Source organism: Sparus aurata, chromosome 12 (assembly GCF_900880675.1).
Source record: "Sparus aurata chromosome 12, fSpaAur1.1, whole genome shotgun sequence".
Lineage (NCBI taxonomy): Eukaryota > Metazoa > Chordata > Actinopteri > Spariformes > Sparidae > Sparus > Sparus aurata.
The window spans coordinates 27182172-27206962 of record NC_044198.1 but is presented as its reverse complement, the minus strand read 5'-3'; the positions used below and the strand labels follow the sequence as shown (position 1 = coordinate 27206962).

The window sequence follows — 24791 nt, the reverse complement described above, 5'->3', positions numbered from 1 at the left end:
CCAGCTCCTCTCTAACAACTCTCATGTAGCTGAGAGCCGAGACCAGAAAGGAGGAAAACATGGAGACTCAGGATCAGCTAGAGATGGAGAGCCGAAAAAAAAGGAAAGACATCACGGAAAAAATAAAAACTCTACTCCATCAGACATTCAACATAACACTCACCCAGGTGATAAATCTTTCAACTGTGACACATGTGGAAAGACTTTTAGGTTTAAGTCCAAATTGATTGTCCACATAAGAACCCACACAGGTGAGAAACCTTTTACCTGTGATGTTTGTGGGAAAGCTTTCAGCCAAAGTTCAAACATAGCAGTTCACATGAGAACCCACACAGGTGAGAAACCGTATTCTTGCCAAACATGTGGGAAAACGCTAAGTAATTTATGTAATTTGAAAACGCATATCAGAACCCACACAGGTGAGAAGCCGTTTACTTGCAAAACATGTGGGAAAGCTTTCAGCCAACATGCAAGCTTAACACTTCACATGAGAAACCACACAGGTGAGAAGCCGTTTACTTGTAAAAACTGTGGGAAAGCTTTCAGCCAACGTGGAAACTTCACACTTCACATGAGAACCCACACAGATGAGAAACCGTATTCTTGCAAGACATGTGGGAAAGCTTTCAGTCAACATGCAAACTTCACACTTCACATGCAAACCCACACAGGTGTGAAACCGTATTCTTGCAAAACATGTGGGAAAGATTTCAGATTTCTTCCTTCCTTAACACAACACATGAGAACTCACACAGGTGAGAAACCTTTTACCTGTGAAATTTGTGGGAAATCTTTCAACCATCGTACAAGCTTAGCATTTCACATGAGAACCCACACAGGTGAGAAACCGTATTTTTGCCAAACATGTGGAAAAGATTTCAGGTGTCATAGTGAATTGAATCAGCACATGAGAACCCACACAGGTGACAAGCCGTTTACTTGCAAAAGCTGAGGGAAGACATTCACGCAAAACAGTACCTTAACAGTTCACATGAGAATCCACACAGGTGAGAAACCTTATTCTTGCAAAACATGTGGGATAGACTTCAGATTTCAGATTTCAGAACTCACACAGGTGAGAAGTCGTAACCTTGCAAGACCTGGGGAAAGATGGTCTGATCAGTCTGCTTTGACGAGACATTTGATGACACGTACAGGCGAGTAGCCTTGTATTAGCAAAATATTTTGGAGTTGGTCCAGTTCTAGTTTGGGAACCTAATCTGTGTGTTCTTCCTCCTCACGTGTTAAACAGTTATTTACAACCAGTGTTGTGCTGTCATATTTTCCAATAAGATCTGAATAACTATTAAACTAGAATCGCATCTTCTTAATTCAACTTTTTTAAGGAGATATAGGATATATCCTTGTAACTGTTTCTATTTGTTATTGTTAATAACACTCCTCACTTCTCTGCTCTTCGCTTCTCTTCTCTCTGCTGACCTCTCACTCTCCCACTCCTCTATCTCTTCACTTCTTTTCTTTCATTCATATTTTATTTTAAAGTATACTTTTTATTTTTATTTCTGCAACAAGCTCTAAGACAAACAAATTGAATCACTACTTTAAGTGCTGTACGTATATCCAAGTTTTTAACAGAACAAAGTTCTTTTCTTTTTGATTTTGGATTTTCAATATATCTTTTAAGTATCCCCGCCTGATCCAGAAGAAGCTGAATTAGGTTAAGAATCAGAACATAAGAACCACCACTCAAAACAACAAAGAAAAAGTATTTTTCAAGACTACCCTCATTTGATGAAGAATGTCACAGTAATTGTGTGCTTCAGAAGACAAGTGGTCTTCAACTACAAAAGAGACTTTGTGTGCTCCCAAACGAGACCGACTCTGCCCCAGCACACCCAAGTGGACATTAGGGCTTTGACTTTTGGCCAAAGATCATATTCGAAATGTGTTTGTCTATTAATATTAATATCCGAATATATTCAAATATTTATGAATAATATTTTGACCATTAAATGCCTTCAGTAAGACCTAAATTGGTATCAAACTTAAATTGTATATGTTCTGTCCACCAGAGGGCAGTGTATCAGTCAATGTCAATAGGTAGGCAATAATGTTTTCAGAAGAAAAACACACATTTTTTAATTAAAGGTCAGACCCCTCCTCCTCTTCCAGCTTGCTGGGATGTAGTGTTGACAGGTGGGCTCTCAAGTTGCTGGTTGTCACGTGGTATGTGAGTTTGGTCCTACATATTTTACATATCACTTTGTCCTTAGTCGTGATTTTTCCCTGTTCCTTTGGGAACCCAAAGTAGCGCCACATGTGCTTTTCAGATGGTCTGGAGTGCAGATTTCAAACTCCTTGTTGTTGTAGGCGTTGGCTAGCCATTGTTCTGGTATACAAAATAGGTGCTAACCAGGACGCTAATGTCACCTACAAGAGTCCAGATGACCAATAATAGCCTTGCTAATGAGCTCGAGATTCACAACTTCACCAGGTGTGAAAAAGACTCGGAATCTGAATTGAAAACAACATTTACAAGCAAACACATTTACAAAAAATAATGCCCATAATAGGTTCAAATATTAAGGGCTGCCTAATATTTGTTTTAATATCTTTATTTTTGTAAATATTCTAATTATATTCGAATAACGAAGTTCGGAGTCAAAGTCCTAGTGGACATCCCTATAGGCCTTTTGACCAAAGTTCTTCAGCAGAGTCCCAGACTTCATTCACCGGACCGACACAGCAAGCCCACAGTCGAACTCCAATCACTCAAGGTTACCAAGCCTCAGTACCTCCTGATCCCAGACAAACGCAGGCTGAACGTCTTCATACAGCTGGATCCACACGTGAGAAGGTGTAGGTGTCTAAAGTTCTGACTTCTAAGTTCTGACTTCTATCTTACGAACTTGAGAAAATTGAGATTAGGATCTCGTTAGTTTTAAAAATTACTTCCGTGATATTTACTATATAAAAACCCAACCTTTTATTTCACAAAACTTTATTACTTTGCTTATTACAGTCTTTACATTTTCTGTTATCTGTTGTTCTTCATCTAAAATCTAATAAACATATATAATCGTTTGTCATTGTCTAACTTTGATTTGGAGAAATGATTTGGAGAAATGATGGATCATTGCAAAGAAATCACTGCTTCAGAATATGAGATTAAATATAGATTTGGAAATTTAATTAATTGATTTGGAATTTATTTGAACTATTTCAGCCAAACTTGTACAGTTCTTGTGGAATAATTCCCTCTGTATTATTCCAATAGCTAAACAACAGAGGTGGTGCCCCATTTATGAGTGTGTTACCTTTATTATCAAGTAGTGTATCTCCTACAACAATTTCCTCTTGAGAAGATGTCAAAATATGTTTATGTGTCTATCATGCTGATTTTCCCATGTTTGTTAACATGATAATTAAAAAGTCGAGTGAATCGGTCTCATGTGTCCCACTTATTATCGCTCCTCGTTTCCTGCTTTTATATAAACAGTTATCTGTTAAATACTTGTAGTTTTTACAGTAGCTCCCATGTATGTAACCATAAAGTTAGCTGTTAGCAGACAATTGGACTCGAGTCATAGAGACTCGACTCGAGTCGGACTCAAGTCGCAAATTTGACGACTTGCAACTCGACTCGGACTTAAGGGTAAAAACTTGAGACTCGACTTGACTTGGAAGACAATGACTTCAGACTCAACTCGACTTGAGACAAGCTGACTCGTTTTTTCATGTAGGCTATGTTTTTTCTCCATGGGATATCATTCCAATATGACCGGCAGGGCGGTCGTGAGCGTCAACGTTACGCCACTCACCAGAGCAGTCATGAATGCCACGCTGTAGGTTCACACTTTTATTGATTGATTGATTGGAGACAGGCATGTGAAGTGAGAGCACAAGTAGCAAGCAGCCAAACACTCTGATCAGTGGGCACACACAACACAGTGCAGTTGTTTCTAGCTAGCTAGCTAATAATGGCGACTGCCCCCGATCCTGATGTAGCCAGTTCTGCTGCAGTTCCAAAAGTAGTGCAGTTTGCATTTAAAAACTTCCACTCTGATGGAAAAAGGAGGAACGCTCAATGCAAGATATGCAACGCTAAAATCAATGACAAAGAAGGAACGACGTCAAACTTTTTCCGCCACTTAAAGTCAGCGAATGAAGCCAAGTAAGTGAAACCAAGCTAACACTATTCGAAGTGTGTGTGCGTGCATGTGTGTGTGTTGGTGATATGTCGGTCGATCATGTTTTGAACATTGTTGCTATAAGACAAACAATTACACTCACCACCGCCGCGAACATTGATATGGGCTACTGTAGCCGATGTGACTGCATAAATAATATCCATCCATGGTAGCAAGTCCCCGTCTTCCAACACTTTATCACTTTTCATAACATACATCCAGTCGAGACTCGTCAGCAGGGTTAATAACTTAACTAAATAACTCCCACGCAAAAACTTTATTCCTTCTCATTTAGCCTCCGATAAGTTTTTCCTCTAGCAAATTTTGGCCTGATGATAAATGACATCAAAATACCACAAAACAAAGCATGCACTTCAAGATTATCTTGTACATTTAGAAAAAAAAAAAAAAAGCAATAGGCCTGTAATAGGCAGTACATTAATGGTGTGTGCTGTGCATGCATGCAGTTATGTCTGCTTGCAGACTAATCTGCATGGTATTTTTTGACATTTACTTTATGAAGATAAGGTTTCTCTCTTCAAGATATAAACCTGAGATATAACCTGTGACTCAACTTGACAACCTTGTGACTCTACTTGACATAACCTTGTGACTTGACTTGACTTGCCCACAACAGAAAAACTTGAGACTTGCTTGAGACTTTGACCAAATGACTTGCTACTCGCTTGGGACTCGGATCTTCTTTGTGGAATTAAGCAGAGCAGATCTACACCTCAATACAAGGAGTACACAAATATAGTCTAAACACACTGTGTGAGAAGAGTATGACAATGGTGTTAAATATGGTTAATTAAATGAATATGAATAACATGTAAGAAATGGAAAAAAGATCCCAGCACCCAGTGGGGTAAACAGTAGTGGTGAGACATCTGAGAACAGTAATACGCTCTGACTCCAGTTCTTCATTAATCAGCTTGAAGAATAAAAAGACCAGATGTTTTAATAGAGATGCAGCAAACATTACATAGAATTCAAATGATGGGACTAAATATAATATTTGTATGGATACCAGCACATATAGGAATCAAAGGAAATGAAGTAGCTGACAAATGTGCAAAAGAAGCTACAAAAAGGAATCATACTGACATTGAAGTTCCTTTTTAGTAAGACGGAAATAAAAACTACAATCAAGTATAAATTGAAAGAAAGGTGGCAAAAGCAGTGGGAAGAAGAGAGAACAGGAAGGTGATTATACAGAATTCAAAGAAAAGTAGGCATGATGAGAAGCACAGGGAGAACCCAGAGAGAGGAAACAATAATATCCAGTTTTGGTCATACAAGATTAATCAGTACATTGTTTAAAATATGAAAACACAATTGAGGAAGATGTCAGTTTTGTCAGCAAGAAGAAACTTTAGAGCATGTTCTGATTTATTGTCAGAAATATGATGCTGAGAGAAATAACTGATATTAGATCTCAAAGAAATTAAGGTGAATACGGGATCTTTTACAGAGAAGTTCTGGGGAGAAGTGTCATCCATTTCTGAGGAGAACAAATCTAAGAGAGAATATCATTTTGTTTATTTTTATTTTTTTGGTTTCTTTTTGAAATTATTTTTTTTACTTAGTTATTTTACTAATAGAATGTATAAAGTCCAGATCCACACAAGAAGAAAAAGAAGAAGAAGAAATAAACAGCAGTCAACATAAATCTATCAAAGAGGGAGGGTAAAGTATAGTGTGGCAAGAAACAATTTTAAAATGGCAACAGTTATGGCAATGGTTAACGTTTGTAAAAGAAGGGGGATTAGATGTAAGGAAGAGATTATTATTTTTAGTATGAGAACTGGTCACACGTTTCTGAACAGCTCTTTGTTTATTTTAGGAAAACAGCAGAGTGGTTTGTGTTTCTGTCAGGAACCTGAGACAGTGCAACATGTTTTTATGTCTTGCAGAAAATATGACAGCCAAAGACAAGAGCTTCTCAGAGAATTGAGAGAAATTGGATTAAAAGGAGTATCTCTGAAAAGTATTTTGGAAGTGGGGTCAAGCTGGAGGGGGAAAAAATGTTTGTTTTTTCAGATTCTTGAGAGACACTGGGCTGTATAGTAGGGTGTAGAGCACTAAGTTGCAAGTCCCATAGGTGGCAGCAATGCAACTTTTTGATGCCGGCTGCCGTAAAACCGCAAAGAAGAAGAAGAAGAGTAAACAGTAGCAGCTAGTAGCATTAGCTGGCTGTGTGTAATGAATGAAGTGAAGACGGTACTGAGTCACAGCGCAGCTCATTATTGAATGAGTAATTAAAGAACAATGAGTTCAGTTGAGAGTTTGAGAGAGTTTGTCAACGAGCGACTAACTGCTGCTGCTGAAGAAATATTCAGAGTTTTTAAAACAACTATCGTCCAGTACGAGGAAGAGATCGATCGGCAGCGCGCCATGCTGGATATCTGCTGGAAACCCCAAGTAAGGTTACGCATAGGTGAGTAAAAGTTTCTTATTTTAATAACACTAATGTTCAGGGCCCTGGAGTGGCCACAGAGGGGGACATATGCATCGCAGCCACGTTTCACTGCATGGAGCGAACATACGAGTGTTTCCCTCGTTTTGGTTCATTCCACTCCGGGACTCCGGAGGTTCTGAGTGTCAGCTGCACGGCTGGGCTCCGTTCTATAGAAGACCGCGGCGAAACTCCGCTCAGAAAATGATGATTTTACACAGAACGTTCTAAAAGATGTGAGGAGCACTAAAACTCAACAGAAAGAGGTGTGTCTCATTCAGTCTGTCAGGAAGACATTTCGGCATTGATTTTGGGTCAGTGGATCAGATGAGATGGAAGCCATTGGGGAAAAAAATACATTTTACGTTAAAAACATAATCAACAAATATGAGGAGCACTGAAGTCCATATATCGAGATGTGTCCTAATCACTCTGTGTATTAATACAATTCGGCATCGGTTTGGAGTCAGTTAGTTAAATCATAATTGTTTTTGTTTGAGTCAGTCAGTAATTTGTTGATGGTTCCTAAATGAAACCCCTGTGTTTCCTCTTACTGCCAACACGGGATGTCGTTTTATTTTGTCTCAGAGTGTTTAATTGTATCTATTAAATCAACTGGCTTCACTGGCTTCAAGTGTTATTGGTTTTGTTTTATGGAACTGAATATTATATAGCTATGTTTTCATCAAATGACCCAACTTGTTTTTATGGCTGTCTTTTGTTACCAGCTCATTGTAGGACTGCCTTTACTTTGTCAGTATTTATTCTACTAAATTAAGTTATTTCCACACTGCAGACATTTTATCCACAGGTTGGCCAGAGAAACATTGTGCGCCCGTCTGCGTTTTGCAACAAATTGTGCCCTGACATTAAGAAAATAATGATAAATTAGGCTTGGGTCCACATTCAAAATTGCCATTTCCGATCAGTGGAAGAATGCCTAGATCGGCTCTGATCCCGATCCTACAGATCGGATCAGGACATCCCTAATTACAATTAATCAACATTCCTAAATATGACTGAAATTTCAAATTTCCTCTGTTCTTGTTGTTGGAACGGAAAGATGAATGTCAGGAGGCAGATATATTGGGATGTAACGTTATGAATATTTCACACCGCAGTAATAGTGACCAAAATTATCACGGTTATCGGTATACAGCGGTATTTGTAAAACGTCTTCAAAATGTTGGAAAAACACTCATGAATTGAAATAATTTCATGAAGATTTAATTCAAATTGATTTATTATATATTAAAATAGTCCAAAACCTTAACAAAACACTGCAAAATCAACTTTAAATAAGTATAAAAGAATGTATCAAAACTCTTTTAAATCTGGCATTTTAACCAACCATCGGTGCATTCACCAACAAAACGGTGCTTGTGTGGCATAAAATGATTTAAATATTTGTCAAAAATGGGATGTTGCTGAAAAGGTCAAAACTCAGGCAACCATCAGGTCCATGTGGTTACCCAGAATAACTTTTTTCTTTTTTTGAACAAACAATTCCACTTTCACATATTTAAATGTGGCCCTTTTGCCTATTCTTCTTTTAGCCAGTTGCTGAGGAAAACTAACTGGTTAACATGAATATAATATAATATTTCTGAATATAAAGCTGATCGTACCCATAGAGTTTGTGGATTTTAGTCAGTACTGTGCTCTTGACAGTGGCTTGCAGAACACGTCAAAGAGTGTAACTTTCAGACCTCCTCTACAGTTCGTGTCCTCGGCAATATTAATCTGTCTACAGAGGTGAACTTACTCAATGCCCTGCATTCAGTGAGGGTGATCTGCTGCCAGCCAGGCGTTACACCTGAGGTTGAATCCCCAACAAATACATTCTTTGTATTGAGATGATACTTAGAGCTTAAGCTGCTTTGGTGAAATGAAAACTCCTTCTTGCAGTGTGTGCCGATCGCGTGTGTGGTTTATATTATTATTGTTACTATTATATTAGCATGATTTCTCTGTCTTTTGTTCTCTGTCCCTCTAGAGCTTCCACAGCGACATGTCTATAAGGAGGAGAAGGTTCTCACTAACCAGCAGCTCTGTAACCAGGAGAGGAACTCCAGTCTGGATCAAGAGGACCCAGAGCCTCCAGAGATTAAAGAGGAACAGGAGGAACTCTGCACCAGTCAGGAGGGAGAGCAGCTTGTACTGAAGGTGGAGACAGATACCGTCATGTTGACTCCAGCTTATGAGGAAAGTGACCGCAGAGAAGCAGAACCAACAAGTGACCACCAGCTCCTCTCTAACAACTCTCATGTAGCTGAGAGCCGAGACCAGAAAGGAGGAAAACATGGAGACTCAGGATCAGCTGGAGATGGAGAGCCAAAGAAAAAGAAAAGACATCACAGAAAAAATAAAAACTCTACTTCATCAGACATTCAACATGACACTCACCCAGGTGAAAAGTTTTTCAACTGTGACACATGTGGAAAGGTTTTTAAGACTAAGTCCAAATTGAATACACACCTAAGAACCCACACAGGTGAGAAACCGTTTACTTGCAAAACATGTGGAAAAGCTTTCACGCTCAACAATATCTTAAAAGTTCACATGAGAACCCACACAGGTGAGAAGCCTTTTACCTGTGAAATATGTGAGAATGCTTTCAGCCATCGTTCAAGCTTAACAGCTCACATGAGCGTCCACACAGGTGAGAAACCGTATTCTTGCAAAACATGTGGGAAAACATTATGTAATTCATCTAGTTTGAAATTCCACATGAGAACCCACACAGGTGAGAAGCTGTTTACTTGCAAAATATGTGGGAATAATTTTAATAAAAACAGTAACTTAAAAGCTCACATGATAACCCACACAGGTGAGAAGCCTTTTACCTGTGAAATTTGCGGAAAAGCTTTTAGCCGCCGTACAACCTTAACAGTTCACATGAGAACTCACACAGGTGAGAAGCATTTTACCTGTAAAATTTGTGGGAAAGCTTTTAGCCGCGGTACAACCTTAACAGTTCACATGAGAACTCACACAGGTGAGAAGCCGTTTACTTGCAAAACATGTGGGAAAGCTTTGAAGTCTCAAGGTGACTTGGACAAGCACATGAGAATCCACACAGATGAGAAGCCTTTTACTTGCAAAAAATGTAGGAAAGCCTTCAGCCAACGTTCAAGCTTACGAGTTCACATGAGAGTCCACACAGGTGAGAAACCGTATTCTTGTAAAACATGTGGGAAAGCTTTCAGCCAACATGCAAGCTTAACAGTTCACATGAGAATTCACACAGGTGAGTCACCGTAACCCTGCAAGACCTGGAGAAAGATGGTCTGATCAGTATGCTTTGATGAGACATTTGAGGACAGGTGAGTAGCCTTGTATTTGCAAAATATGTTGGAGTATATGTTCAGTTATTTGAATAGTTAATATAATATTTTCAGTTCTAGTGTTCAATGCATAATTGCAAAACTTTAACTTTAAATGACATACTTGAAGAATCATCAGAGGATCAGTATACACAGGAGAAATGATGAGCTGATGCTGAATGTGTACAATTTCCTCTTGAGAAGATGTCAGAATATATTTCTGTATCTGTCTTCATGCTGATTTGTCCATATTTGTTAACACGATGATTAAAAAGTCAAGTGAATCGGTCTCATGTGTCCCACCTATTATCGCTCCTCGTTTCCTGCTTTTATATAAACAGTAAGATGTTAAATACTTGTAGTTTTTACAGTAGCTTCCATGTATGTAACTAAAAAAGTTAGCTGTTAGTTCCAAGTAGCAGTTTAGAAAAGAGTACTACATTTCTTTGTGGAATTAAGCAGAGTAGATCTACTCCTTAATACAAGGAGTACACAAACATAGTGTATACAGTGTGTGAAAAGAGTTTAAATATAGTTAATTAGAATAATTTGAATAACGTAAGAAATGGAAAAAATAATTTAAAGTCTTTTTTGAGTCCGCTCAGCAACTGGAGAACGTTTGTTGGCCTAATCATTTTCTTCAACTTTAAAATTGAGGTCAGATATGTTTTAAACAAGTTGTGAATTAAATGTCTTCAGTCTGAAGCGGAACTAAAAGCCTTCGCACTTCCCCTGTCGGAGCTTTAGAGCGTGGCGCCCAGCGGAAGTAAACAGTAGCAGCTAGTGGCATTAGCTGGCTGTGTGTAATGAAGGAAGTGAAGACGGTACTGAGTCACAGCGCAGCTCATTATTGAATGAGTAATTAAAGAACAATGAGTTCAGCTGAGAGTTTGAGAGAGTTCGTCAACGAGCGACTAACTGCTGCTGCTGAAGAAATATTCAGAGTTTTTAAAACAACTATCGTCCAGTACGAGGAAGAGCTCGATCGGCAGCGCGTCATGCTGGCTATCTGCCGGAAACCCCAAGTAAAGTTACGCAGGATAGGTGAGTAAAAGTTTGTTATTTTAAAAACACTAATGTTCAGAGCCCTGGAGTGGCCACAGAGGGGGACATATGCATCGCAGCCACGTTTCACTACATGGAGCGAACATACGAGTGTTTCCCTCGTTTTGGTTCATTCCACTCCGGGACTCCGGAGGTTCTGAGTGTCCGCTGCACGGCTGGACTCCGTTCTATAGAAGACCGCGGCGAAACTCCGCTCAGAAAATGATGATTTTACACACAAAACGTTCCGAAAGATGCGAGGAGCACTAAAATTCAACAGAAAGAGTTATGTCTCATTAAACCTGTTAGGGAGACATTTCGGCATTGATTTTGGGTCAGTGGATCAGACGAGATGGAAGCTATTGGAAAAAAAATACATTTCACGTTAAAAACATAATCAACAAATATGAAGAGCACTGAAGTCCATATACCAAGATCTGTCCTAATCACTCAGTGTATTAATAAAATTCGAGTGACGACGAGATCGAAAACTGGCTAAAGGTATGTCGATTGCTGCTCAACGCATATACCGATCCCCAGACTGACATACAGGTTCTTGGAGTGGTATGCTATTATGCCGCTGTTAGAGACAGCAAGCTCAATTTGCGGCAGCGGCACCCAACTGCGGCATCTCTGGTTGCACCCCCAGATGCCGCAGTTAGGTGCCGCTAGCAGTCGCGGCAGGTACCGCTGCGTGCCGGGAGGTGCCACTGTTTGCCGAGAGGTGCCAGTGCTTGTGCCACTGCATGCCGGGAGGTGCCACTGTTTGCCGAGAGGTGCCAGTGCTTGTGCCACTGCATGCCGGGAGGTGCCACTGTTTGCCGAGAGGTGCCAGTGCTTGTGCCGCTACCCGTGACATCTGCCGTGGCATCCAGAAGGAGTGCCAGCAGGGATGTCGCGGCACATGTCGCGGCAGATGCCGCGGCAGATGCAGCTGTTGGGGGGTAGATGTCACTGCTTATATGCCGCTGTATAGGCGAGACAAGAGGGTCTGGCTGCCTCCAGCGTGAGGCTGCTTCCCGTACAGACTCCGCTCTTGGACCGCATCCAGCATAGTCATATACGCCTCATTCAGCGTTGGACCGTATATCGACGTCGCCGCCATATTGGAGGAGGCAGCTCCGCCCCGTGAACTAAGTCAATGGAGTGAGCTTCATAAAGCGCCTTCTCCAAAGTGCTATAAGTTAATGCCTCATCTGCACATTCACACACGTACGGGTATATTCAGGAAACAAAGAGGAGCCAAAAACAACGTCTGTAAAGTCTGATGATTATAAACGTTAACTACTCCTCATATGTTCTGTATACAGGACCGCACCAAACCATTTTATAATGTTTTCATGAGTGTTTACAGCTGCTAATGTATGTAACGCTGTTACTGTGATGATACATGACAGTTAAATATTTAATCTGTGTCTAATAACCAGATCCTGACATGTAAATGTGACGTCTGTCTCCCATACTGTCAACTTGTTTCACTAAATTTTAGTTTAAATATGGACAACTGACGTCATAATATATTAATCAGAATCAGAAATACTTTATTGATGCCCAACGGGAAATTGCAGCGTAGATGCTCCCATTCAAAGTCAAGAATATGCAGAAAAATAGTACTACTACTATTAAAAATAATAATGAAAACTATATATGGTGCATATTTATAATAGTAGCCTGCTGCAACTTTACTTTTTTGTTTTTACCATGAAATGTTATTGTATACATTATCATATGTTATAATGTTCTGTCATGGAGTATATCTCTTCACTGCTGAAAAAAAGAAAGCAGGCTCACTGCTGCTGCAGTTTCTGGTCTTGATTTGCGGACTTTGTACATTTTTTGTCTCCATGATTGTTATTATTAGTACTTGGATCATAAAAAATCACTGTATTTATAAAAACGACGTTGGTGTTTTTTATTCACACATCTGTTACATTTACATGTCAGGATGTGGTTATTATGGAAGGATTCAAATTTAACTGTCATGTACAGGGTATAAAATTAGATTTTTGACCATTGGCAGGTTGGGAAATTTTACCGGCCAAAATATGTTTTGACCGGCCACTGAAGTGTTCACAATCACGACCAGATTTCCTGTAGGAAACACTGAACAGCATAGAGATAACTGTTAATTGCCCACCCGAGTGAATATCCGCCGAATATCCAACCTGAAACTAACTTCACCCCGGTTCGATGGGACGCCTGTTGCAGCCTTTGAATAGGATGACAAGGATTTCAGTCACTCAACTTAAACCCTGACTTGTAGAAATTGTACAAATAGCAGTAATGACAATAATAATCGATTTCAATACAACTTATGGTGTAGTGCTTTTACTGTGTGCAACTTAAATTCGCCATTTGCCCATGATATTAAGCGAAAAAATAATGTCTTTTTCATTTTTTTTTTTTTTTTTTGAGGCAGCGCTGAATATCCCGCAGCAGAGTGCATGTAGGGGAAACACTGACACATCAGAGAACCTTCCGCAACGATTCGCAGGCTCTTTGGTGGAGCTCTGCTTTGAATGAAGTTCCGTTGTGACTGTTATGATTGGATGTTGTTACATGTTTGACCGCTAGGCGGCAATACTGGTTTGTGGTCAACAGATCGTACCATATAGCAGGGTAGAGCGATACTGCAGATGGCAGTAGCGCTGAGATCGAAAAGTGGCTAAAGGTATGTCGATTGCTGCTTAACGGCATATACCGATCCTAGAATGGCATACCGATCCCCAGACTGACATACAGATTCTCGGAGTGGTATATACCAATCCCCAGACTGATATACAGATTTTCGGAGTGGTATGCTGCTATTATGCCGCTGTTATTCCACCGACACATGACGGTATGTGCCACTTGAGATTGTTACGGCACTGAGAGACTGTTGGATGGGTACCGCTCCCTGATGAATATGCAAATGTAATGCCACTGGGCTGGTTTGACGACAAGTGCAGCCGTAAACATAAACTTTTTTTTTTTTTGTCTTTATTGACAATGCTAACTTAACACTTTACCGCAAGTAATGTTATGTTGTTGGGATTGTAGGCATATAGACAGTAATTACACGTGGGACTCTTACGATATGATAGTAAAGTAATATGTCTAAATGTCCGCCTATAAACTACTTAAAGCTAATGAAAGCGCTAACCTTAGCTAACATGGCTAATATTAGCCCAGCCACCTTATAGCCAGTCTGACTAATCGATAGCAGAACTTTTGAGCCTGCCAACAAAACAATACATAGTGATGGGTTCTCATTATTACGGTGGCTGGGCTAATATTAGCCATGTTAGCTAAGGTTAGCGCTTTCATTAGCTTTAAGTAGTTTATAGGCAGACATTTAGACATATTACTTTACTATCATATCGTAAGAGTCCCACGTGTAATTACTGTCTATATGCGTACAATCCCAACGACATAACATTACTTGCGGTAAAGTGTTAAGTTAGCATTGTCAATAAAGACAAAAAAAGTATACATTTATGGCTGCACTTGTCGTCAAACCAGCCCAGTGGCATTACATTTGCATATTCATCTTGGAGCGGTACCCATCCAACAGTCTCTCAGTGCCGTAACAATCTCAAGCGGCACATACCGTCATGTGTCGGTGGAATAACAGCGGCATAATAGCAGCATACCACTCCGAAAATCTGTATGTCAGTCTGGGGATCGGTATGCCATTCTAGGGATCGGTATATGCCGTTGAGCTGCCACTTTTCGATCTCGGCGCTACTGTAAAATTCAGCATTGGTTTGGAGTCAGTGGGTTAAGTCATAAGTGTTTTTGTTTGAGTCAGACAGTAATTTATTGATGGTTCCTAAGTGAAACCCCTGTGTTTCCTCTTACTGCCAACACGGGACGTCGTTTTATTTTGTGTCGAGTTTTTGATTTTATTAATTAAATCAACTGGCTTCACTGCAAAATGTTTTGTTTTGTTTTGTGGAATTGAATATGATTTAACTTTTATGTTTTTATCAAATGACCCAACTTGTTTTATGGATATGGCTTTTGTTACCAGCCTGTTGTAGGACTGCTTTTACTTCCTCAGTATTTATTTGATCATGTATCATACAATATACAACAAGGTGAAGTTGGTACTCTGCATTCAACCCATCCTGAGGCAGCAGTGGGCAGCATGTGTCAGGCAGAGAACCAACTCCAGATGTTAGCCAGTAACTCGGTCAAGGACACGGACTGGAGAATCAATCGAATTTACGTGATGTTGATGGTGGGGGGAAGCAGAGAAACTGGAGGAAATCAGATATATTATTAATTCTCTGTCTTTTGTTCTGTGTCTCTCCAGAGCTCCCACAGCAACATGTCTGTATGGAGGAGGAGGTTCACGCTGACCAGCAGCTCTGTAACCAGGAGAGAAACTCCAGTCTGGACCAAGAGGACCCAGAGCCTCCAGAGATTAAAGGGGAACAGGAGGAACTCTGCACCAGTCAGGAGGGAGAGCAGCTTGTACTGAAGGTGGTGACAGATACCGTCATGTTGACTCCAACTTATGAGGAAAGTGACCACAGTGAAGCAGAACCAACAAGTGACCACCAGCTCCTCTCTAACAACTCTCATGTAGCTGAGAGCCGAGACCAGAAAGGAGGAAAACATGGAGACTCAGGATCAGCTGGAGATGGAGAGCCGAAGAAAAAGAAAAGACATCACAGAAAAAATAAAAACTCTACCTCATCAGACATTCAACATAACACTCACCCAGGTGAAAAGCCTTTTAAGTGTGACACTTGTCGAAAGACTTTTAAGTTTAAGTCCCGATTGAATATACACCTAAGAACCCACACAGGTGAGAAACCCTATTCTTGCAAAACATGTGGGAAAGCTTTCAGCCAAAGTTCACACATAGCAGTTCACATGAGAACCCACACAGGTGAAAAGCCGTTTACTTGCATGACATGTGGGAATGCTTTCGGCCATCGTGAAACCTTAACAGCTCACATGAGAATCCACACAGGTGAGAAGCCGTTTACTTGCAAGACATGTGGGAAAGCTTTCAGCCGACGTGACAGCTTAACAGCTCACATGAGAATCCACACAGGTAAAAAGCTGTTTACTTGCAAAACATGTGGGAAAGCTTTAAGCCAACCTACAAGCTTAAGAAGTCACATGAGAACCCACACAGGTGAGAAGCCGTTTACTTGCAAGACATGTGGGAAAGCTTTCAGCCAACATCCAAGCTTAACAGTTCACATGAGAACCCACACAGGTGAAAGGCCATTTCCTTGCGAGACATGTGGGAAAGCTTTCAGCCAACTTGGACAATTAACAGATCACATGAGAATCCACACAGGTGAAAGGCCGTTTGCTTGCAAAACATGTGGGAACGCTTTCAGCCAACTTGGACACTTAACTAATCACATGAGAATCCACACAGGTGAGAGGCCATTTACTTGCAAAAACTGTGGGAAGAAGTTCACGAAAAACAGTACCTTAACACTTCACATGCATACACACACAGGTGAGAGACCGCATCCTTGCAAAACATGTGGGAAAGCTTTCACCAGCCGTGGAAACTTAGCAGATCACATGAGAACTCACACAGGTGAGAAGCCTTTTACCTGTGACATTTGTGGGAGAACTTTCAGCTACCGTACAAGCTTAAGAGCTCACATGAGAGCTCACATGAGAGCTCACATGAGAACTCACATGAGAACTCACACAGGTGAGAAACCGTATTCTTGCCAAACATGTGGGGAAGATTTCAGGCAACATAGTGAATTGAATCAGCACATGAGAACCCACACAGGTGAAAAGCCGTTTACTTGCAAGACATGTGGGAAGACCTTCATGCAAAACAGTACCTTAACACGTCACATGAGAACCCACACAGGTGAAAAGCCGTTTACTTGCAAGACATGTGGGAACGCTTTCGCCCATCGTGAAACCTTAACAGCTCACATAAGAATCCACACAGGTGAAAGGCCGTTTGCTTGCAAGACATGTGGGAAAGCTTTCAGCCGACGTGACAACTTAACAGCTCACATGAGAACCCACACAGGTGAAAAGCAGTTTGCTTGCAAAAAATGTGGGAAGACCTTCATGCAAAACAGTACCTTAACACGTCACATGAGAACTCACACAGGTGAGAAGTCGTAACCTTACAAGACCTGGGGAAAGACGGTCTGATCAGTCTGCTTTGACAAGACATTTGATGACACGTACAGGCGAGTAGCCTTGTATTCACAAAATATGTTGGAGGTTGTTCAGTTCGAGTGTTTCATGCATAATTGCAAAACTTTTACTTTAAATGATATAGTGGAAGAATCATCAGAGGATCAGTATACACAGGAGTAGGTATGGACGGGACATGGACTGAACGTAAAGTACGTTGCATTCTCTGTCAGAAGGACAATGAATTTGTCTTCAAAATAAGAGCTTTACGTTGCACCCCATTGGAGTTTAGAACTGGGTTCTTAGCGGGGGGCTTTTCATTTGAAATTAGCGACCGGTAGTAGCTTGCCGCTACGACACAAGCGGACAACGAAGACAGCTACAGAGTGGGGGTGGGCGATACTGCAAATGTTGGTATCGATCTGATACAAAGTAATTACAGGGCCAGTAATGCTGATACCGATACTTTTTACTTGAAAATTACTGATCATTGAATGATTTTGTACTTTTGCATTTCATGAATTGATTATGATTATGATAATTATAAAAACACAGGACAAAGATTTTAGCCAATAATAAAATAAAATTTAAAATAATTAAATCTAGAACCTATACCCTGTACCCTAAATAGGAATACTAATGTTCTTTCAACAGATACAAAAAGGTTATTACACTCTGCCATATTCATAGGTATGGATAGGCTATATATCTATATATAAGCATATATGTTTGAGTTCCAGGAAAACAATTAATATTTATTTTAACTATGTGAATATATGATAATAGTTTAAGCACTCTGCTAAAATTACATCGCTGTTCACCAATTGCACGAACAACATTAATTAATGCAGGAAATAACTTTCACTTCAAGAAATTGCTACCTGATATTTTTGAGGTTTTTGTTGAAAGGCCTCTGACAGTGATGTCTGTCTCTGTGCCAGGGGTCTGGGTCGGGTTTGGGGAGCTCCCTCCTCCTCCTCCCTCCATTTGCTTTGCAGCTCAGCATTAACTTTTGGGTGTACTGCTTTTAAATGCGTATACAAATTAGTGGTGTTACCACAGAAACGTATTGCTTTCCTGCATATGTCACAGGTAGTAGTTTCTCTGTCTGAAACTGTGTAATAACTCCAAACAGCACTCCTCTTCCTCTCCGCCATTATTAAGGGTCGCCAGTCCATCTCTGCTCTGGCAGGCAGCGCAGGAGGGGAGAGGTACAGTGAACTTGAGTGAGAGAAGCGAGAAAGGTGGAGAGGAGCGCTGTGCGTAAGGACTAAGAGAGATGCTGTGCTCACACAAACTCTATGAAGAAAGACGAGTGATTTGCTGAACTTATAGAAGGCAAACGGCAACAAAAATATCAATCTCATCATGCCAGTACTGATCTGATACCAATACTCACCTTGGTATCGATACTATCAATATTTGGATCGATATGCCCACCCCTACTACAGAGACCGAGGAGATGCTAGCATCTCCTGGATCTCAGCGGCTGTCCAGTTGCTCAGCTTGACGTCCGCAGATGAAGTGATGGACTGACTGCTGTGATCAGCTGTTTCCTGCTTTTGAAACTCCGCGGCTGTGGGTTGAACCATATACATAGACGCCTCATTGAGCTCTGGGTGGTACGTCGACATCGCCGCCATATTGGAAGAGGTAGCTCAGCCTCGTGATCTAATACGAGTCAATGAAGTGAACTTTTTAAAGCCCACTTCTACAAAGTGCTATAAGTTAATGCCTCTCATTTACACATTCACACACGTACGGATACATTCAGGAAACAGATACGAACCAAAAACAATGTAACATTCTCTGATGACTGTAAACATTAACTAGGCCTGCTCCTTATATGTTCAGTGTACAGGTCCGCACCAAACCACAATATGTATATTTATAATGTTTTTACAAGTGTTTATAGCAGCTAATGTATGTAACGCTGTTACTGTGATGATACATGACAGTTAAATATTTAATCTGTGTCTATAATAACCACATCCTGACATGTAAATGTGAAATCTTTCTACCATTCTGTCAACTTGTTTCATTAAATTTAAGTTTAAATAACTGACTTCATAATATATGAACCAGAATCAGAAATACTTCATTGATGCCCGACGAGAAACTGCAGCAATACAGATGCTCCCATTCAAAGTCAAGAATATGCAGAAAAATAGTTCTACTACTAATGATGATAATAATAATTAAAACTATATATGGTGCATATTTATAATAGTAGCCCACTAGTAGCCCTCTTTTTTTTTACTATAATTAAATATTATTTTATACAATATCATATGTTATAATGTTCTTTCATGGAGTATATCTCTATTCTACTGAAAAAAAGAAAGCAGGCTCATTGCTGCTGCAGTTTCTTATCTTGATTTGCAGACTTTGTTAATTTTTTATCGCCATGATTGTTATTATTAGTACTTAGATCATCAAAAATCAAGCATAATGTGACTATGGATAGACACTTCAACTTGTTGGCCCAATTATTTTGCTCAAGTTTAAAACTGTAGTCAGATATGTTTTGAACAAGTGAATTAAATGTCTTCAGTGTGAAGCGGAACTTAAAGCCTCCGCACTTCACCTGTCGGAGCTTTAGAGCGTGGCACCCAGCGGAAGTAAACAGCAGCAGCTAGCAGCATTAGCTGGCTGTGTGTAATGAATGAAGTGAAGACGGTAGTGAGTGACAGCGCAGCTCATTATTGAATGAGTAATTAAAGAACAATGAGTTCAGTTGAGAGTTTGAGAGAGTTTGTCAACGAGCGACTAACTGCTGCTGCTGAAGAAATATTCAGAGTTTTTAAAACAACTATCGTCCAGTACGAGGAAGAGATCGATCGGCAGCGCGTCATGCTGGATATCTGCTGGAAACCCCAAGTAAAGTTACACAGGATAGGTGAGTAAAAGTTTCTTATTTTAATAACACTAATGTTCAGAGCCCTGGAGTGGCCACAGAGGGGGACATATGCATCGCAGCCACGTTTCACTACATGGAGCGAACATACGAGTGTTTCCCTCGTTTTGGTTCATTCCACTCCGGGACTCCGGAGGTTCTGAGTGTCCGCTGCACGGCTGGGCTCCGTTCTATAGAAGACCGCGGCGAAACTCCGCTCAGAAAATGATGATTTTACACACGAAACGTTCTGAAAGATGTGTAGAGCACTAAAACTCAACAGAAAGAGGTGTGTCTCATTCAACCTGTTAGGAAGACATTTCGGCGTTGATTTTGGGTCAGTGGGTCAGATGAGATGGAAACTATTGTGGAAAAAAAGTACATTTGACATTAAAATCACAAGTAACAAATATAAGCAGTACTAAAATCGATATAACAAGGTGTGTCCCAATCACTCAGTTTATTAATACAATTCGGCATCGGTTTGGAGTCAATGGGTTAAATCATGATTGTTTTTGTTTGAGTCAGACAGTAATTTATTGATGGTTCCTAAGTGAAACCCCTGTGTTTCCTCTTACTGCCAACACGGGGTGTCGTTTTATTTTCCCTCAGTATGTTTTATTGTATTTCTTAAATCAACTTACTTCACTCCAAAGTGTTATGAGTTTTGTTTTATGAAACTGAATATTATTTAACTTTACTTTATGTTTTTATCAAATGACCCAACTTGTCTATGGCTTCTGTTACCAGCCTGTTGTAGGACTGCTTTTACTTTCTCAGTATTAATTTGATCACGTATCATACAATATACAACAAGATGAAGTTGGTACTCTGCATTCAACCCATCCTGAGGCAGCAGTGGGCAGCGTGTGTCAGGCCCGAGAACCAACTCCAGATGTTAGCCAGTAACTCATTCATGGACACGGACTGGAGAATCAACCTAATGTACATGTACAGGAGGCAGATACATATGTTTAACATTTGCTTTTTTTTATAACAAATCCAAATTATGTTATTGCTGAGACTGAAAAATAACTTAAAAATAACTCTCCCTCACTTAGCGAATACAAGATACAAGATTTTTTTTGTTTCAAATCAAACTCAAAGATAACCGCCGTTCTAAACAATTTGGGCATTTGAACCATTGCTCTGTTATATTTTTTTAAGCAAATATAGGCTGGATGAAACTTTTCATTTTTTTCACTTTTCATATATGTATGTGTATATGTGTGTGTGTGTGTGTGTGTATATATATATATATATATATATATATATATATATATATATATATATATATATATATATATATATATATATATATATATATATATATATAATGTGTATATATATATATATATAATGTATATTTTAGCTAGTGTGGGTTTATATTATTAATATATTATATATATTATTATTAATTCTCTCTCTTTTGTTGTCTGTCCCTCCAGAGCTCCCACAGCAACATGTCTGTAAGGAGGAGGAGGTTCTGGCTGACCAGCAGCTCTGTAACCAGGAGAGGAACTCCAGTCTGGACCAAGAGGACTCAGAGCCTCCAGAGATTAAAGGGGAACAGGAGGAACTCTGCACCAGTCAGGAGGGAGAGCAGCTTGTACTGAAGGTGGAGACAGATACCGTCATGTTGACTCCAACTTATGAGGAAAGTGACCACAGTGAAGCAGAACCAACAAGTGACCACCAGCTCCTCTCTAACAACTCTCATGTAGCTGAGAGCCGAGACCAGAAAGGAGGAAAACATGGAGACTCAGGATCAGCTGGAGATGGAGAGCCGAAGAAAAAGAAAAGACATCACAGAAAAAATAAAAACTCTTATTCATCAGACATTCAACATGACACTCACCCAGGTGAAAAGTCTTTCAGCTGTGACACATGTGGAAAGACTTTTAAGTTTAAGTCCAAATTGAATTCACACCTAAGAACCCACACAGGTGAGAAACCGTTTACTTGCAAAACATGTGGGAAAGCTTTCACGCTCAACAGTATCTTAAAAGGTCACATGAGAACCCACACAGGTGAGAAGCCTTATTCTTGCAAAACATGTCGGAAAGATTTTAAGTCTCATGGTGAATTGAAGAGACACATGAGAACCCACACAGGTGAGAAGCCATATTCTTGTAAAACATGTGGGAAAGATTTCCGGATTAATGGTCATTTAACAGTCCACATGAGAACCCACACAGGTGAGAAACCGTATTCTTGCAAAACATGTAAAAAATCTTTCAGCCAATGTTCAAACTTAACAGCTCACATGAGAACCCACACAGGTGAGAAACCATATTCTTGTCAATCATGTGGGAAAGATGTCAAGTTTCAAGGTGAATTGAAGAGACACATGAGAATCCACACAGGTGAGAAGCCTTATTCTTGTCAAACATGTGGAAAAGATTTCAGGATTCGTAGTCATTTAACAGTCCACATGAGAACCCACACAGGTGAGAAACCATATTCTTGTCAATCATGTGGGAAAGATTTCAAGTGTCATAGTGAATTGAAAAGACACATGAGAATCCACACAGGTGAGAAGCCTTATTCTTGTCAAACATGTGGGAAAAGATTTCAGGATTCGTAGTCATTTAACAGTCCACATGAGAACCCACACAGGTGAGAAACCATATTCTTGTCAATCATGTGGAAAAGATTTCAAGTGTCATAGTGGATTGAAGAGACACATGAGAATCCACACAGGTGAGAAACCATATTCTTGTCAATCATGTGGGAAAGATTTCAAGTCTCGTGGTGAATTGAAGACGCACATAGACTCCACACAGGTGAGAAGCTGTATTCCTGTAAAACATGTGGGAAGAATTTCAGCCAACGTGCAGGCTTAGCAGCTCACATGAGAAACCACACAGATGTGAAACCATATTTTTGCAACACATGTGGGAAAGATTTCAAGTCTCATGGTGAATTGAAGAGACACATGAGAACCCACACAGGTGAGAAGCCATTTACTTGCAAAAAATGTGGGAAAGCTTTATGCCACCGTACAACCTTAAGAGTTCACATGAGAACTCACACAGGTGAGAAGCTGTAACCTTGCAAGACTAGAAGAAAAATGGTCTGATCAGTCTGCTTTGATGAGACGTTTGATGACATGTGCAGGCGAGAAGCCTTGTATTTGCAAAATATGTTGGAGGTGGTTCAGTTCTAGTGTTTCATGCATAATTGCAGAACTTCAACTTTAAATGACATACTTGAAGAATCCTCAGAGGATCAATATACACAGGAGAAATGCATACAATTCTCCCTTGAGAAGATGTCAAAATATGTTTGTGTCCATCTTCATGCTGATTTCCCATGTTGTTAAAATGATGATTAAAAAGTCGTGTGAATCGGTCTCATGTGTTCCACTTATTATCGCTCCTCGTGTCCTGCTTTTATATAAACAGTTATATGTTAATACTTGTAGTTTTTACAGTAGCTTCCATGTATGTAACCAAAAAGTTACCTGTTAGTTCAAAGTAGCAATTATGAAACGAGTACCACATTTCTTTATGGAATTAAGCAGAGTAGATCTACACCTTAATACAAGGAGTACACAAACATAGTGTAAAAACACTGTGTGAAAAGAGTATGAAAATGGTGTTAAATATAATTAATTAAATGAATTTAAATAACATGTAAGAAATGGAAAAAATAATTAAAAGTATTTTTGAGTCTACTTAGCAACATTTGCAGTCCAAATAATTTTGTTCAACATTTAAACTGTAGTCAGATATGTTTTAAACAAGACCGGAATAAATGTCTTCAGTCTGAAGCGGAACTTAAAGCCTCCGCACTTCACCTGTCGGAGCTTTAGAGCGTGGCACCCAGCGGAAGTAAACAGTAGCAACTAGTAGCATTAGCTGGCTGTGTGTAATGAATGAAGTGAAGACGGTACTGAGTCACAGCGCAGCTCATTATTGAATGAGTAATTAAAGAACAATGAGTTCAGTTGAGAGTTTGAGAGAGTTTGTCAACGAGCGACTAACTGCTGCTGCTGAAGAAATATTCAGAGTTTTTAAAACAACTATCGTCCAGTACGAAGAAGAGATCGATCGGCAGCGCGTCATGCTGGATATCTGCTGGAAACCCCAAGTAAAGTTACACAGGATAGGTGAGTAAAAGTTTCTTATTTTAATAACACTAAAGTTCAGAGCCCTGGAGTGGCCACAGAGGGGGACATATGCATCGCAGCCACGTTTCACTACATGGAGCGAACATACGAGTGTTTCCCTCGTTTTGGTTCATTCCACTCCGGGACTCCGGAGGTTCTGAGTGTCCGCTGCACGGCTGGGCTCCGTTCTATAGAAGACCGCGGCGAAACTCCGCTCAGAAAATGATGATTTTACACACAAACGTTCCGAAACATGTGAGGAGTACTAAAACTCAACAGAAAGAGTTGTGTCTCATTCAACCTGTTAGGGAGACATTTCGGCATTGATTTTGAGTCAGTGGATCAGATGAGATGGAATCTATCGGAAAAAAGAAAAGATTTTACATTAATAACAAATATGAGGAGTACGAAGGGTCCATGTAACAAGGTGTGTCCTCATCACCCAGTGTATTAATACAATTCGGCATCGGTTTGGAGTCAATGGGTTAAATCATAATTGATTTTTTTTTTTTTCCCCAGTAATTTATTGATGGTTCCTAAGCGAAACTCCTGTGTTTCCTTTTACTGACAACACATGGTGTCGTTTTTTTATTTTTGTGTCAAGTGTTCAATTTTCTTCATTAAATCAACTGGCAAAGTGTTGTCGGTTTATTTTATGGAACTGAATATTATTTAACTTTAC

The 24791-nt window shown here is 39.9% G+C and overlaps 2 pseudogenes; both read left to right on the top strand.

Annotated features, from left to right (window-relative positions):
* Nucleotides 1-90: 90 nt before the first annotated feature.
* Nucleotides 91-17538, top strand: LOC115592991 (zinc finger protein 585A-like; annotated as a pseudogene).
* Nucleotides 17539-21697: 4159 nt separating this feature from the next.
* LOC115592921 (oocyte zinc finger protein XlCOF19-like) lies at nt 21698-23310 on the top strand (annotated as a pseudogene).
* The last annotated feature ends 1481 nt before the right edge of the window (nt 23311-24791 follow it).